Source organism: Chiloscyllium plagiosum, unplaced genomic scaffold (genome assembly GCF_037043375.1).
Source record: "Chiloscyllium plagiosum isolate Xiang-an unplaced genomic scaffold, Cpla_swu_hap1 HiC_scaffold_42, whole genome shotgun sequence".
Taxonomy (NCBI): Eukaryota; Metazoa; Chordata; class Chondrichthyes; order Orectolobiformes; family Hemiscylliidae; genus Chiloscyllium; species Chiloscyllium plagiosum.
This window is the reverse complement of record NW_028270180.1, coordinates 63,117,738-63,135,527: the sequence shown is the minus strand read 5'-3', so window position 1 is coordinate 63,135,527 and position 17,790 is coordinate 63,117,738. Positions and strand designations below refer to the sequence as shown.

The window sequence follows — 17,790 nt, the reverse complement described above, 5'->3', positions numbered from 1 at the left end:
CCAGTATCACTATTTAATTTGTAAAAGTGTTGGGTAATTATTGATACCCCAGTTGGGGATTTTGAGAATCAGCTCATGTGTTACTCTGTGAAGTATAAAACAGTATTAAAATTTATCAAGAATTATCAGAATTCACTAGCGCAATTATGTGATGAAGATTTATCGTGACTTTATTTAGCCTGTGGTTCTGAAAATTTAAATTGATGGTAGACTTTTGATTTGTTTTATGCAGAACCAGTTATTGTGCGACCCAGTCCAGAGGATGTAACACTGTGACTATCTTGATTACTGGGGCCAAGGGACCATGGTGACAGTGACTTCAGGTAAGACCCTTGAACTTTCTTAGTGACTTTTTTAAAACTTTCTATTGATGTGACTAATTTCTGAATTAAATGAAACTCAGATTCTGTGCTGAGTTTGGTTTGGTTCGGATTGATTTTTGTTCAGACTGATTATAGACTTCAGTTAAGACTCAGCAAATAGTTACAGTGGTGATGATGGAGTCAGTTGCTCGGTGTATCTCTTTTTTCGATCAGATAGGCATTCTGTGTGGCTGGGTTACTTGAAACACCTGATGTCTCTTAATCAGTCAGCTATAAATAATGTTTAATGTCAGTGATACCCTGACTGTGAGTTTTATTATCAATAACAAACGCTAAGAATTCAAAGATGTTCGAGATATTACCAAACATGATTAAAATATGCTAAAATATCATTATTCATTTATTTAATATATGTTCTTACCATGACTCTATTTTCACATTTATTTTGATAATTTTGTTGATGACAAGCAGGTTAGAAACTGCCATAAAATTTTCTTGCGGTGCTATATTGCATTCTGTTGATTAGATTCTGAGTTTGTTTTACTTGATTCTGTTGAATTGATTTGATTGGATTTTGGCTTTGCTTTAGTTGATTCGGTTGAACTGTGTTGATTAGATTCTGACTTTGTTTTTACTTGGTTTTGTTGAATTGTGTTGATTGGTTTTTGAAATTGTTTTATTTGATTCTGTTGAATTGAATTGGTTGGATTCTGATTATGTTTCATTCAAATCTGTTGTTTTGAGTTGATTGGATTCTTTTTTTTTCCTTGATTCTGTTGAATTGAGTTGATTGAATTCTTATTCAGTTTGTGAAATTGATCTGCATTTTCAAGCTTTCTGTAACTGGTGTTTTCTTTCTGGTGAGGAGATTGTCTCTCTGGATACCTTTTCATTACCAATATTTGTGAAGTTCTTTTGTTTTTCATGAATCATTTCTGCATTTGTTAAACTTACATGACACATTTTATCTGCTTGATTGAAAACATTACATCCATTTGTAACGGTCTGAAAAACAACTTAAGGCAGAAACCCGTAAGTGTAAGAAATGCAAAAAAAAGAGTTTTTAATGCATCGACTTTTTAAAAAAAAAAACTCAGTTCTAATTGTAAGCTAACTGAATTTTGTTATGAGTAGCCTCATTCAAAATAAAATTTGGGACTAAAATCTGAAACTACAGAATTGATCAGATTATGTAATTGATACTAATTTAAAATTATAATGTGGTAATATTTGTGCATTCAGTAATTTTGTTTTGTAATGAAATGATTCATCAATATATGCCTTCAACCGCTCTACTGTGCGCTGCACAGGATTGTCACGATCAAGAAGGGTGTGCAGGTTGGAAATAAGTTGAAATATTGCCAGAAACGTAACAGCTTTAAGTGTTAAGTCCCCTCACAAACAAGTTTGCTGTTATGACTTGTTATTCCTATTCAAGTTAATCATTAGTTTGCTTGATTCTGAGCAGTTTTGTTAGACTTCAATTTGTTTTTTTTGTGAGGTTACATCATGTTCTTGGTTCTGTTGAAACTGTTTGCAGAGCTAGTTCTGCTGCAAACACACCGTGTTGTGATCTGGTGATCGTTGATCTGTTGAGGAGGGACTGTGCTTGGGTAACATTAAATGTTTTATATTTGGGAAACCGTTTCTGCTTTCTACATTGTTTTTGCAATGTTAACACGGTTGGTGACAGTGAACCGCTCCAGGTTCCTCATTCAATGCAATCAGCATGCGAGTTGAAATTTCATAAAGCCTATTATTAAGTGAAAGGCAAATCGCAAATGTTTTAGAAATGAAGGGAAAACAGATGCTTTCAGGCGCCATCTTTACTTAAAATAAATAATTAAGGATTAATCTAATCCATGCTTTACAATCCAAATTCAGAACTCAACTATCTACTTCAATCAAAAGGTCTGTCTTTAAACAGTTTGCAAGTCATAGAGAAATATAAATAGAATTTCAAAAGTCTAATGTTCGAATAGTTCTTGCTCTTGAGCAAAAATGCCATGACTGTGTTATAATTGATCAAGAAAGACCTTTCAATTCCGCTGTACACTACATACATATTTTTCTGGCTGGAAAAGATCATTGGCAAAGACCATTTGGAAATTCTGCTCAATTCTATGAAGAACAGATCAGTTTCACTGCTTTGATCAGTTTCACATGTAACTTGAGTTAATTAATTGTTATGTCCCTGATTAAACTGGATTTGCAGGATAAAAATAAAACATTAACTGAATTATTTAATCTGCACAGTGCTTTACGTGAAACCAATCTGTGCATGTTAAATAAATAGTTACATTTTACAACAAAATATCAACTGAAGAGTCATTCTTTAGGAAACAACTGCTATAGTGAATTATGTGACCAAGGCCAAATTTCGAATTACTTAAAATAATCCACCCATGAACTCGCAGGGCAGCATGGTAGCTCAGTGGTTGGCACTGCTGCCTCACAACGCCAGGGTCCCAAATTCGATTCCACCCTCGGGTGACTGCCTGCGTGGAGTTTGCACATTCTCCCTGTGTCTGCGTGGGTTTCCTTCGGGCGCTCTGGTTTCCTACCACAGTCCAAAAGTTGTGCAGGTCAGGTGATTGTGAAATTTAGCACAGCCATAGTGTTCAGTGATGTGAAGGTTAGGGTGCATTCGTCGGAGTAAATATAAATTAGGGGGAATGGGTCTGGGTGGGCTACTTACTGTTCAGAGGGTCAGTGTGGAATTGTTGGGCCAAATGGCCTGTTTCCATATTGTAGGAACCCTACTCTTAAAACCATGGGAGTACTTGCTGCAAACGCAGAGAATTCATTTTACATCGATGTGTTCAGACGTATGCAGAGTTCACAAATTTGCAGAAGACATGAACTGGAGGATAACAGAGCACATTGTTTATTCAGAGACTGAAAATAGAGTAATATTTATTTTAATTAATATACTTGACCGATTTATTGCAATGTAGCGATCAGAAGGAATCTGCTCACATTAGTTTAGTGTGACAATCATTTAGATTAGATTTCCTGCAGTATGTATCGGGCCATTTGGCCCAACAAGTCCACACCGACCCTCTGAAGAGGAACCCAGCCAGACCCATTCCCCGACCCTATATTTAGCCCTGACTAATGCACCTAACACTGTGGACGATATAACATGAGCATGCACATCTTTGGATTGTGGGAGGAAATCCACAGACACAGGGGACATTGTGTAAACTCCACATAGATAGTCACCCGAGGCTGGAACCGAGCCTGGGTACCTGGATCTGTGAGGCAGCAGTGCCCACATTTACTTAGACAACCGCTAAAGCGGTCAACTCCAGACAGAAGCATGTTTTCAATTCATACCTTTTTAAACATTTTCGTTCATTAAAAGCAGTTTACAAGAAAATGGCCTTGCCCTAATTCCTTCAACAGAAATGCTTTCCACACTGGAATGCAGTATTGACTTTATGCAGTGCATGCAAAATCTCCACACTTCACGGACCGTTTTAAGAATATGTAAAAATAATTTAGAGAATAATCCATTTCCTCCGGATCTGTGCTTTAATTGGCGATATTTCCAACCTCATTAATTTTGTTAAATACAATGACTTATTAAGTTTATTAACTCAGTGCTTATTTGTGTTCTTGTGAACACATTCTCGTTCACATTTATCCACTAGTTAGTTCCTCGGATGAATGTTCAATTACAGTGAATATATTTGACGTGTGGAATTGCGCAATGTATCCTCTAGGATTAAGTCTGTTGTACAGTTTGTTTCAGTGCTATCTCTGAGTAACTTGTCAACGGTCCTGACCATTTGTAAATTGTCCAGTTCGGATACCTGAATCTCAGACAGTTCAATTTCATCTCGCGCTTCAAAACCACTTTTATCTGCCAGAAATACAATATTCAATTTTTGCCTCAGAATTGAGAGCCCTGACTAAGTTGTTCCAATCAGAACAAACATTTCAGGAACAAAAGGCAGTTAGCAAGAGTTTTGAAATTGGTTGTTGGCAACAAGAGATATTTGATTGAGCGAGGCAGAGGGAAATATGCTGTATATTTTCTTTGTGCCTCAGTTATGCAGGACATGTTTCGTGGCACAATGTAGAATTCAGACTTTTTTTGCATCTTATTATTTGAAAACCTATTATCAGCTTTAAATGTCACTGGCAAAGGTCATATTACACTTCAAAACATTTTAATCTTTTTCAAACTAAGTAGACCGTCTGGTGCATCAACATTCACAGGGGAAAAAGGAAGGGAGTTCTCGGATGAAATCCAGTGACCGTGATTTGATGGCAATGCAATTCCTAGTTTTATTCCTCTGTAGTTCCAATAGAGTTTGAACAATTTGGAGCTGCTGTCAAAGTATTCTTGGATAAATGTTGAAATGAACAAACATTCTGGAACAATCCCTGGTTGTTGGAAGGTGTTAATAACTAACATGGTTTATGTACTGTCAAAAGAGGTGGGCTGTGTTCTCCGTGATAGTGTCGAGCTCATTGTGTTCAGGTCTGTTGTGAAGCTCTAGTAGGGTCCCTGATTCTGTGCCAGGTGGCCTGTGTTCACTTACAACCTTTTAGAGAGATATGTAACACCATCTCTCTCTTATCAGGTTACTTCAGTGCAAGAAAGCAGATTGAAATGTTTGGGTGATTGTTGGAATTCCACTCACACAGGCCAGTGAAATCTATTCAATCGCTATCCTGACTTGTGTCTCTTAGATATTAAACAGAATTTTGGTGGTTAGCAGCTTTTTCCAGAGCAATATTTGTTCACAAGCTTTTGGGCATCACTAGATGGGGTTAATGGAGTAAGTGCTCAAAGAAATCCCAGCGTTTGACTTGCTGTTCTAACAATATCATTTATAACTAATCCAGAATGAATCATTTTCAAAGCATATTTGATGAGATTATGTTTAGGCAGTTTTACTTTTTATTAAACCAGTGCTGTAGCTGAATTTGATTGTTCAGTACGGTGGGAGTTCCGCTGAATCCAACACTTGCAGCAGATGACAATAGCTTTTCAGTTGGTCTTCAATTGCTATCTCAGACTATCCAGTACCTCTGCTAAGAATTCTTTTTCCAACAGGAGTCAAACCAACGGAATCACTGTTTATGTCAACAGGTTGAGCTCTTGTGCCAAAAACATGAAAACAATTTGGTGAAGAGGGGGTCTCTGTGTGCGAAAGGTAAACATTGCCTTCTCTCCACAGGAGCTGCTACACCTGCTGAGTTTCTTCAGAAATTTCTGTCTTTTATTTTGGTTTTCAAGCATTTAAAGTTTGTTGTTTCATTGAAAAAAGTTCTGTTCGATTAAACACGTTCTTCAGAGAAAAGATGCATTTGAACAAATTGCGAATATTCAGAGATATTAAATATCAGAGAATCATTGAATTTGAGTGCCCTGATCTCGAGCTGTAGTTTCACAAGAAACTATTATAAAGTAACAGCACACTCCAGAGTGCAGTGGCTGCTGTAATTGGGTGGAAGTTATTTTGATCACTCAAATAGAGAATGTCAATGATCCCGTTCCAAATAATCAACAGAAGATTTTTTAAAGCATGTGTGAAACAATTAATTTGTTGAAATATTTTAATTAAAAAGTATTCATGCCAGTGCTAGCTTAATGAATGACACAATGATAGGAAGGTAGGAGCAAGAGGAGGGCACTCAGCCCCTCGAGCTGTTCCACCATTTACTTAGATCATGGAGCATCTGTGGGCGAAATCCACAGGTCGCCTTTTGGCTAAAACTCTTTCACACCTTTGATTAACAAGCAAAAACTATCCAAGATTTATGATTCGACTGCCCATAACAAAGGGAGACACCATTTCTGAAAGACATTCCTTTTGAGTACTGTGACACAATGAGGCTGGAATTAATTGCTCATGAAAGTAAACTTTCAATCTCTGACAATTTCCAATTGCAACATCCCAATCATCATATTTCATTAATTTAACACTGTACCTCCCTGGAATAAAGAAAGATAATGTGTGATTGCCTTGCTAAAAATGAGGAGAAAGTGAGGACTGCAGATGCTGGAGAACAGAGCTGAAAATGTGTTGCTGGAAAAGCGCAGCAGGTCAGGCAGCATTCAAGGAGCAGGAGAATCGACGTTTCGGGCATTAGCCCTTCTTCCTGACGAATTGCTAATGCCCGAAACGTCGATTCTCCTGCTCCTTGGATGCTGTCTGACCTGCTGCGCTTTTCCAGCAACACATTTTCAGCATTTGCTAAAAATGAGGGAAGCTTCATTCCTATTATATGATTAAGAAATAGCTCTGTTCATTCAGTGAAAACAGTAAAATCACACAAAATGAAACCATAATTTGGAGATGCCGATGTTGGACTGGGGTGTACAAAGTTAACAAAGCACACTAGCTTTCGGAGTGACGCTCCTTCATCAGGTGATAGTGGACTGTTGGACTATAACCTGGTGTTGTGTGATTTTTAAAAAAGGAAGCCATGTCATCTTGTGTCGACACAGAAGTGCCTCAAATAGTTTTCAATTCTTCCAGTGGTTGTTTGAATCTCTAGACAGGTGTGGAAGTGTCCGACTTTTTATATCGCCTTGAGAAACCAGTTATCATCAGCCTATTTGAATTGCTGAAGTTTGTGTAGTATTAGCACATTCACAGCGCTGTTAGGAAGTGAGTCCCATGGCTGTGATTGAGGAAGAGGAAACGGGCAGGGAAACTGTTGAGAGTCAAGTTGAAGTCTGATTTGGAGGAGAACTTTACATGCATGTGCGCCCTTATCCTCAAGGATCACAATTTTGGAACATGCTGCCGAAGGGACATGTCAGCATGCAAACTGGAAGCTGAAGAGGGCATCTCGGCCTCTCCAGAAGGCTATTCCATTCATGGGATCATCAGTAATCTTGCTGCTCACCAGTCTTCCCAACACACCGATAATATTGAACCTGATTGTTTACTGTTCAACAAAAGAATGGTGAATTCTTTTGGAATTCTCCACCACAGAAATTCATAGATTCAAGACGCATAGATTCTTGAAAGCGTTGTCTCAAGTAGCTAGTGCGTTGAAGGTGTTTGACACATGTACCTTCATTGGTCAGAGCACTGAGTGCAGGAGTTAGGGCTTCATGTTGTAACTGTCCAAAACATTGCAATGAACTGCCAGACCAAGTGGTAAATGCTGAGGTAGGTCCAATATTTAGAAGACATTTGAACAGCTCCAGGAACTGGATCTGTCTGGATGGATATGGGCCAAATGCAGGCAAGTGGAATTAGTTGAATTTGGGAACTCTGGTCAGCATGGATGAGCTGGACCAAAGGAACTGTTTCTGTGCTGTACGACTTTATGACTCACTGACTTTATGGTGGAGTAGGCTCAAAGTTGGGAGGTGGTGAGCAAGTGAGGGGCAAGATTGGGCATGTGGGAGAGTTTGGGCCGGCAGGCTGTGAGGTGTTGGCTGGCTGCTGGGTAAGCTTGCATGCCCTCTGTCTGGCAAGGTGGCATCAAGGTAAATGGTAATGGTCACAGGATAATTTGGTCGAATTGTCCTTGGTAGGTGAGGGGTAGTTTGAGCTAAGATGCAGTAGGTCTGTCTTTGCCAGTCAGGTTGATGGAGAGGTGGGCAGGATGCCAGGCTGGTTAGTGTAGAGGCGGGCAGAGTGCGAGGATGTTTCGGGGGTGGAAGGTCACTGTAATGAAGTGACAGGGGGACGTGTTGTCTAAATGCAAAGCTCGGAGTCTGGCAAAATGGTGGGTTGTAAAGGACAGATGCGAAAGGAGCTAGGATGCAATGTGCACAGGTTCACTTGGGTAAGATGAGAGATCAGTGATCAAGGGCTGAGGTCATGTCTTGGGTAGTGGGCTTTTGTCAGAGGTTGTGAAAATGATGGTGCCAGGTCCAGTCAGGGCCAGATTCACCATGGGCCAGGTGCAGGGCGGCAGGAGTGTAAATGAGTGAAAGGAATTGAGATCATATGTCCATCTGGAATATAGAATATAGAACAGTGCAGTGCAGTGCAGGCCCTTCAGCCCTCGATGTTGCACTGACCTGTGGAATCAATCTGAAGCCTATCTATCCTACACGATTCCATTTTCATCCATATGTTCATCCAATGACCTTTTAAATGCCCTTAAAGTTGGCGAGTGTACTATTGTTGCAGGCAGTGCGTTCCATGGCCCTACTACTCTCTGAGTAAAGAAACAACCTCTGACATCTGTCATCTATGTCCTTTCCTGCGGGTCATCACTATTCAATGAAAAAGACTTTCACTGTCCACCCTCTGTTTATCTTTTATGTCTCAATTAAGTCACCTCTCAACCTTCTTCTCTCAAATAAAAACAGCCTCAAGACCCTCATCCTTTCCTCATTAAACCTTCACGCCATACCAAACAACATCCTGGTAAATCTCCTCTGAACTCTTCCAAAGCTTCCACATTCTTTCTATAATGTGGTGACCAGAACAGTACACAATACTCCCAAGTGCGGCCACACCAGAGTTTTGTACAGCCGCAGCCTAACCTCGTGGTTCTGAAACTCAGTCCCTCTATCGATGAAAGCCAACACAAAGTATGCCTTCTTAACAAAACTATCAAACTGGCTGGCAACTTTTAGGGATCTATGTACATGGACACCGAGATCTCTCTGCTCCGCTACACTACCAATATGGATTGCCTTGGATCTGTTTCGTGTGATAGGGGTTGCGTGTTCCGGGCATGAATGGGTGTATAGCAGGGTAGGGTTTGTCAATGTGAGTGGGAATTTCGGTCTAGACAGAGGAAGTGCAGTGGTTAGTTTGAAAGATGAGGTTTGGTGGTGAACTGCGTGTCAGTTTGATAGTTATTAAAGTTAAAGATTACTTGTTCATTTCTCAAATCATATTTATGTAAATACTCAGCTGTAACACTCCAACGTCTCTGAACCTTAATGGTCCTCCATTTTTCAGAGGCCTCCAGAATTCAGATAATTGTAAATTAGATGTTTCAACTTCCAGACAATTGGCATGAGTTCAGCCGTGACAGCCATCCTCCTAGTCCCAGTGATCAGCTCCTGCCTGTGCTGCTGCTGCAGTGACCTTCCTCCCAGAGAGAACATTCTGCCTTACATTGATAAGTGAGGAAGGCTCACTGGACCTGATTTCCAAGCATGGGGACGGCAAACACGGGGGGACACAACTTTAAAGTGAGGGGAGATAGGTATCAGACAGATGTCAGAGGTAGTTTATTTACTCATTGAGTAATAAGGGTATGGAATACTTTGCCTGCAATGGTAGTAGATTCGCCAAGTTTAAGTACATTTAAGTCGTCATTGGACAGGCATATGGCCATACATGGGATAATGTAGGTGGGATGGGCTTCAGATTAGTATGACAGGGCAGTGCAACATCGAGGGCCGAAGGGCCTGTACTGCGCTGTAATGTTATATGTTCTATGATTCACTCTGATTTCTCTCCGGGGTACTGCCAGCTGTTGGGTATTTCCAGCAGCACGGCACTTAGTGGAGAAGCACGCTGGTTCCGTGGTTAGTGCTGCTGCCTCACAGTGCTCGGGACTCGGGTTACATTCCAGCCTCGGGTGACTGTCTGTGTGGAGTTAGCACTTTCTCCCCATGTCTGTGTGCGTTTCCTCCCACAGTCCAAACATGTGCAAGCTGGGGGAATTGCAAATGTGGTATTCAGCGATTGGGGGTTAAGGTGCATTAGTCAGGGTTAACAGTAGGGGAATGGGTCTGGATGCGTTACTTTTCAGAGGGTGGGTGTGGACTTGTTGGGCCAAATGGCCTGTTTGCACACACTGTAGAATTTCGATGAATCTGCATTTCCTTGGTTTGTAGTTTGTGAAACGTCTCTGCTCTTCACAGCAATCCAGTGAAATTGTCAGTTGGTGAGATCTTCAAACAGTTACTGGGGTGGAATCAGGATGTTCTTCTTCCTAAATGATATGGCAATGGTCAAGGTCGAGGGCATGTTTCTAAAGAGGGAACCAATGATCATGATCAGCAACTGGTAGGAAACAAAAATAAACCCCAGTTATGCTGTAGACTTCAGCGGGAGCATACTGGCAAACGTTTACAGCTGAGGATCCATTTGAGTAACTGATAAGGTCAAATTAACAGAAACTAACATGCTCAATTGGTCATTCTATTGTAGAGACACCGTCTCCACCCACGCTTTATGGCCTGGTCTCCTCCTGTCAGGAGCACAACACCGGTTCTGTGATCTTTGGTTGTTTGGCGATGGACTATTCCCCTGACGTCACCAAGGTAACCTATAAGAAAGGAGGGGAGCTAATCACGACTGGACTGAAGACTTACCCATCAGTGAGAAACAAGAAGGGAACCTACACCCTGAGCAGCCAGTTAACCCTGCCCGGGTCAGCGGTAGATTGCCCCAGCAAAATCTCCTGTGAGGTTCAACACAGCGGGTCACACAAGAGCAAAGTAATGCCATGTCCAGGTAAGTGTTGTTGGAACTGAGATAAACAGATCATCTGTGATTAACATGAATAAGGCATTATTTATAACCGTTTTCACAGACTCACCTTATACAGCACAGGAAAAAGGCCCTTTGATCCACCCAATTCACGCCTATCAATAACAGCCACCTAACTATTCCAGTCTCATGTGCCAGCACATGATCCATTGCCTTGTGTGACTTGCCCTTGCAAGGATACTTCATACTTATTATGAGGGGCTCAGTATCTATATGACTTATAGGTGCTGAGCTTCAGGCAAACACCACCCTCTGTTTGATTTTGTTTTCCCCTGAGATCCACTTGGAACCTCCTGGCCTTACCTTCACCCTGTGCCTCTGAGGCATTGTTCTCTCCATCAATGGGAAAGGTTTCATCCAGTTTACCCTGTCTATGCCTAAAATAATTCTAGATATCATGATAATCTTCTCCCTAATTCTCCTCTGCTCCAAGGAAAACCCCTGTCTATCTCAACTAGTTTCATAACTAAAACCCTCCAACCCAGGCAAGACCCTGGCAAATCTCATCAATACTGCCTTCAGTGTAATCACATTCCTTCGATAACATGCACACAACGCTTCAGTATGGCCTAACCAGTGTTTTATTAAGTTCCAGTATCATCTCACCACTCTTCATTGTCAATGTCTAGGCTAATAAAAGCAAATATCCTCCCACTTTCTTAGCCTCTTTATCCAGACCACACAGTACTATAGGGGATCGGTGGGTACATGCACCAAAGATCCTCAGGCCTTTCCAGAGTTCCACCATTCAAAACGTCATACATCACAGATTCTTCTGCCGAATTACATCACCTTACATTTATTCAGAATAATTTCCATTTGCAACTTTTCTCTTCACATACAACCAACCCTATTATATCCTCCTGCAATCTAAAGCCATTATGCTCATGACTTACTAACATTACAGTTTTCATTTCATCTGTGAATTCACTGGTTAATCCTCCTAAATTTGAGTCTCAATCATTGGTATGTAAGAGAAATAGCAAGGAAATCAACACCAATCCCTACAGAACACAAGGAGACATAGATTTCCAGTCACGCAGACACCCGATGTCTATTATCCTGCTCCCACCACTCAGCCAGTTCTAGATCCAATCTGTCAAATTAACTCGGATCCCATTGGCTCTGATTATTGCTATCATCTGGACATCGAGTTATCTCTATGAAAACTACTATCAAGTTGTTACACGTGACTTCCTCTCAATAAAACTTGCTGAAAATTGTAGATTTATCTTCCAAATGAAGACTAATTTCACTTCTCAATAGTTTCCTTCCCACTGAGACTAGCTTGACAGATCTGTGTTTTCATTATTTATCCCTTCCTTCGTCCTGCATAGCAGTGCAACGTTGGCTGATCTACACTCACTTGGCACAACTGCTGAGGCCAGACAGGAATTATAAATTACTGTCAGCGACCCAACTATTTCATCCTTTGCATCGCTCAACCGCTTGGTATACTTTTCATCTGCCCTGGAAATATAACCACTTTTCATTCAGCAAGACAACACAGAACATCACGTCATGTGTCCGAATTTCTGAAGGTACATCACAACACCCCTCCATGATTTCTGTCCCCACACTGTCCCTCTTACTAGTGAACACTGACACAACACATTCGTTTTGACCACAACCTAATCTTTCGGCTCCACTCCAATAATAACACTTAATGGGCATGACTGTTTCCCGAATAATTCTTTTATTATGAATGAGCCTGTAACTTTTAAAAATATTTTCCTTTATTTTGACTGCTATTATTTTCTCATGGTCCCTTTTGCTCTTCTAAATCCTTTGTCTTTCAAACTCCCCCTTGCACGTTTTGTACTCCATATTAGTTTCTATTGTTTTGAGATTTCAGTAGAGACAGGAGGCCTCCCTTGTTTCTCTTTATCTCACCCTCCATGCCCTTTGGTGTCCAGAGCCCGCTGCATTCTTGGTCCCACGCAGTGGCTTCCTGGGAAATGTCCTCCCTGTGATTTTCCTATCTCTTTCTTAAATGTGTCACACTGCTCTGACTCAGATTTACCAATAAGTGTCAGCTTCCAGTCCACTCTAGTCAAGTCATTACTTGATCTTACTAAAATTGTCCTTCCCCTATTCAGAACTTTGGGCCAATTTCTATTCCTTTGCAGTACAATCTGAAATCCAACTGATTTACGATTACTGTCTGCAAAGTGCTCCACCATTGATGTTTTACCCACTGGGTCGACTTCATTCCCAAAACTTAAGTTCAGGTTCACCCCTCTCTTGCAATGTCTGGATTAAAATTCTCTGTATTAAACACATACTTTGTTCAAATATTCTCCTGGGGGCATTTTCAGAATTGTGCTCCCTCTAAATGTTTGACAAAATGAATATCCAAGCCTATGCTGAGGAAGTTAAAAACCTATTTTCACATTCCCCTATTTAATTTACATGTCTCTGAAATTTGCACTTGGTGTTTTGGAACCTATTGTAAGGTCTATCGTGCTCTCCCAGTAGTTATGTTTGCTGTGTTTTGGTTTTGAAGTACTGTCCATTTGACTTTGTTCAAGGCGGTATCCATGATTTTATTTCTCTTTACAGCCTAAAATACTCTTGTCAGAATTGCGATAGAAGCAACATTCTGTACTGCACACCCCCGCCCCCATCATTTTCCATCTTTCTCTGTCTCGCCTGAAGGCACTAAATCCTGGAAGATTGAATAGCCACTCCTGCCCGGCTCTCAATATGTCTCTGTGATAGCAACGGCATCATTTCTTCATTTATGACAGTAATTCGTCTGCCTTGTTCATCAGACTCTGTCATTAAAACGAATACCATCCAACGTTGCTATCTCCCTTCTGATGTTACCGGCCTATAGTTTCTATGCGTCCTTGACTCCCTTGCTGTGTCCTCTAAGTTTAGCCTTTCACATTGTCCTGCTGATCTTTCTGTGTGGATCCCAGCTTCTCCAGAACTCTGCACAATTATGATTCTTGTATCCATTAACCACAAGAAACCTTGATATATGAGAACTGATTGTATTTGTTATGAAATTCGTTGGATAATGTGTGCGATGTGTTTCCTAAAGGTCCAGATATTCTCCAACCAACTCTTCTCCTAACTGTGAGCTCCAGTGAGGAAATCGCAAGCAGCAAGTTTGCAACCGTCGTCTGTTCAATCATCGAGTTCCATCCGAAGTCAATCTCCGTGAGTTGGTTGAAAAATGGCCGACACTTGGATTCTGGCTTCTTCACGTCTCCCGTGTGTGAGGCGAACGGGAACTTCTCGGTGACGAGTCGGCTGATGGTCCCTTATGGTGAATGATTCAACAGTGCGGTGTATATCTGCCAGGTCACTCATGGAGAGAACACTCAAAGTAAAAACATCTCTGCAATCCAGGGTAAGAGACACAGACTGAGAGAGCTACAAATCACTCTGAACACTGATGTGAATCAAACACACTAATTTATCAGGCGTAGTAAACAGCACGGTACAGCTTCTCGATACCACATATCTCATTTTAGTTTGAGTGTTACATTAGCATTGCTCATAATTCAAAATTTTGGCAAGTCAGAAAAGCATGTTTCCTCTCTATTGAAGATAGATATATAGGCAGTGAGCTTTGTTAAATAGTTTGTTGCCTGACCATGCTGGGAGAGGCATTCAGAGTGCTAAATCCTTGCCTGGTTGCGCTTCAAGGATACGTTTGGGGTGCAGGGGGGATATTGGAGAGACATCTGATTGAAACATAGAAAATACTGAGAGACTGAGGTCGAGTGAATGTGGAATAGGTGTTTTGACTGGGAGGCGAGACTAGGACCCAAGGGCACAGTCTCAGGGTCAAAGGGGCACGGGTTAGAACTGAGATGGGGAGGACTTTCTTCAGCCAGAGGGTGATGAGTCTGTGGAACATGTTGCTGCAGAGGGCTGTGGAGGCCAGGCCATTGTGTGTATTCAAGCCACAGATAGATCGGCTCTTGTTTAGTACGGGGAGAAGGCAGGAGAATGGCTTTAGCCCGAAACGTCGATTTTCCTGCTCGTCGGATGCTGCCTGACCTGCTGTGCTTTTCCAGCAGCATTCTGATCTAAACTCTGGATTGGCTGAATAGCATTATTCCGATCGTCTATCAAATTGACGTGGTTAAAATATGCAGTGACCCTTACTTGAAAATAAATTAAAATGCGTTCAATGCTTCATTCCCTGCTGAGGAATAACCTGTTGGTTGGACATTGTACGACATCGATTTTTATCTGGGACTGAGCTCTTTAACTTCATTTATGGGATCAGACCACAGACCAAGTGGCTATCACATTTGATGAACTGGGATAAATGTGATCTCACTGAGCTTCCTTAAGATGCTCTCTGTAATTAGTGGATGAGGCAGGAGAATAAATTCTGGTGGGAATGCTACAATAGGGATGAGTGAACGAGGAACTCGAGACAGGCTGATTTAGCCTGGTTTGGGTTGGAGATGTTTACACAGTGAGTAGTGGATGTCTATAAAATTAGTGCACATTTTCATCGAGTTTGTAGATTAATCTAAGACACTTTTGTTTGTTTTTTTTTCTCCCCTGCTCTATGAATAAATTAAAAAATGCAGCTTGGTAAATATAGTGAAAGTACAGACAAGTTATGAACTAACTGAATGGAGGGAAAGACTTAAGGAGATGGGTGTCCTTCTCGATATCCAATGCTGTACTCAATGTCTTGTTTTCAGATCTACTCCAAACACAGCCCACGAGGAACAATGACATAAATTAGAGAATGACATCACACCAATAACGCAAAGTATTTTTGATCACGTTAAATATAATGAACAGAATTTCCATGGCTGTTCAACGCTCCTGTAACACTTTAGAACTCTGCAAAGAGAATAATTATTATTTACTATAATTTGTCCAAAATTTGGGATGTGATTTGGCAGTCAGTGTGACTAGCAGCACTTGCACCTAAAGGTTATGTACATGGAAATGAACTCATTATATTCAGATTACTCTTGTCACAAGTATCAATAGATGGTCTTAAGTGAGAGACAAACTCTGAAAGAAAGGTCATTCTTTGGGTTACATGATGGTATCTTTGATGATTTTACTTTTTTCACAGGTTTGACTTGTTACAAAGCCAGTGTTCTTTAGGAATAATTACACAGGGTATGTTATAGGCAACCACAAATGCTTTCACAGATCAAAATACATCAACAATAGTAAGCATCGTTTCAGCAATAATTGGAGTTGCCATTTTGAAGGTGGTGTCTTCACCCTGTGAAGGAGTAATCTGAAGATTGGCTGTTTGTATCAGAAGGGGCATTTTTCATTGACTTTGATTTTTGTTTCATAGAAGATACCGAGTGCCACCCTAACACCGTTAAAATCCTCCCACCGCCAGTAGAACAAGTCTTACTGGAGGCGACGGTGACGTTAACCTGCGTTGTGTCCAATCTTCCTTCTGGAGTCAACGTCACCTGGAAACAAGAAAAGAAGCCTCTGAAATCAGAGATTGCTGAGCAGCCTGGACAGAATCCCGACAGCGTGATCAGCAAATTAGACATTTCTACTGAAGCCTGGCTGAGTGGCGTTACTTTTGAATGTGTGGTGTACCATCATAATCTACCGACTCCGCTGAGAGACTCCATCCACAAGGAGAAAGGTGAGCGGTGAGATTAAAGCACAAAGGATCCCATGTGTTATCCAGATCCAGTTACATCAATGATAGGCTTTGATTGGAAATGAACCAACACCGTTGGGAGCATTAATGATGCATCTGAAGGCAGGATAGCTAATTAGCTGATTCAGAAAAAGATGGACCAAAGGATATTGTACTCTGATTAAGTCAGATAAGGTGGGAAGAAGCCTGGGTTGTGACGTCACCATCAGCAATGACAAATGGCCAGAATGTCCTCTTGTGGGCTGGAAACATGGAGGCAACTTTCACATTAAACTTTCCTTTTTTTACTGAACAGTATGTGGACCATACTGCTCCTTTAGAAAACGAAAGTGAATAAATCCCAAATTAAACTTGGCGTATTTTAATATTTAGTGAAATTGTGATATTGGTTCAGGATTTTTTTGGTTGATTTATATTTGTCTCAAATATTCTGCAGTGATTAATCCGTTGGAGCCATCAGTGTCGGTTCTCCTGCCACCAACAGAAGAAATCTCCGCTCAGAGGTTTCTCTCCCTCACCTGTTTAGTGAGAGGTTTCTCCCCCCGAGAGATCTTCGTCAAGTGGACAAACAATGACAAGCCGGTGAATCCCAGTAACTACAAGAACACCGAGGTGATGGTGGAGAGCGACAACACCTCCTTCTTCATCTACAGCCTGTTATCCATTACAGCGGAGGAGTGGGCCAGCGGTGCTTCTTACTCCTGTGTGGTGGGACATGAAGCGATTCCATTGAAGATCATCAACAGAACAGTCGATAAATCCAGCGGGAAACCGAGTTTTATAAACATTTCACTTGCACTGTTGGACACTGTTAATTCATGTCAATAAAAATCTTAAAGTTGCATTTAATAATTCAACAGAAGTAATGAAGTGTTTTTTTTTTCCTCCAGTTGTTGAATTAAATACTGAATTAGTTGTTTTCCACTCTGACTTACATTCCATCTGTGTAGTTAAAGTGGATTATTAACAGGATAGGACGAGTGTCTTGTGCAGTTAACGTTCTCTGCTCAGATACACCCTGGGTCAGAGACAGAGTAAAGCTCACTCATTGCAAGATTCCACCAAGTACCTTATCCGTCCTAAATCTCCCTGTGACAAAATCTGACAATGTCCATTTTATGTCAAGAGAAGGGCACGAGTTTTGAACTTGGTGTTTTTGATTCCCCCGATTGGACATTCTTACAAAATTCATGTCAGTTTTAAACTGCCACATTGCACTAATTGGAAATGTAAATTTAAGACACTTTAAAATTAAATTTGATTGGAACATACCAATCGGAAATAGTGCAGAACAGTTTGAATCTAACCTTTGTTTCTGGGATCTTGCACCAGCGCATGAGTTGACAGAATGTATCTTCACTTTCACACCAAAGAGAATCAACAGATAAGTTGTTGT

General features: G+C 41.0%; 1 pseudogene across 1 annotated transcript; it reads left to right on the top strand.

The window, feature by feature from the left end:
- The first annotated feature begins 281 nt into the window (after nucleotides 1-281).
- Nucleotides 282-17,231, top strand: LOC148137851 (Ig heavy chain C region-like; annotated as a pseudogene). The gene is made up of 5 exons (XR_015754092.1): nucleotides 282-323; nucleotides 10,427-10,732; nucleotides 13,818-14,129; nucleotides 16,071-16,376; nucleotides 16,831-17,231. The product of XR_015754092.1 is annotated as an Ig heavy chain C region-like (transcript).
- Nucleotides 17,232-17,790: the final 559 nt, after the last annotated feature.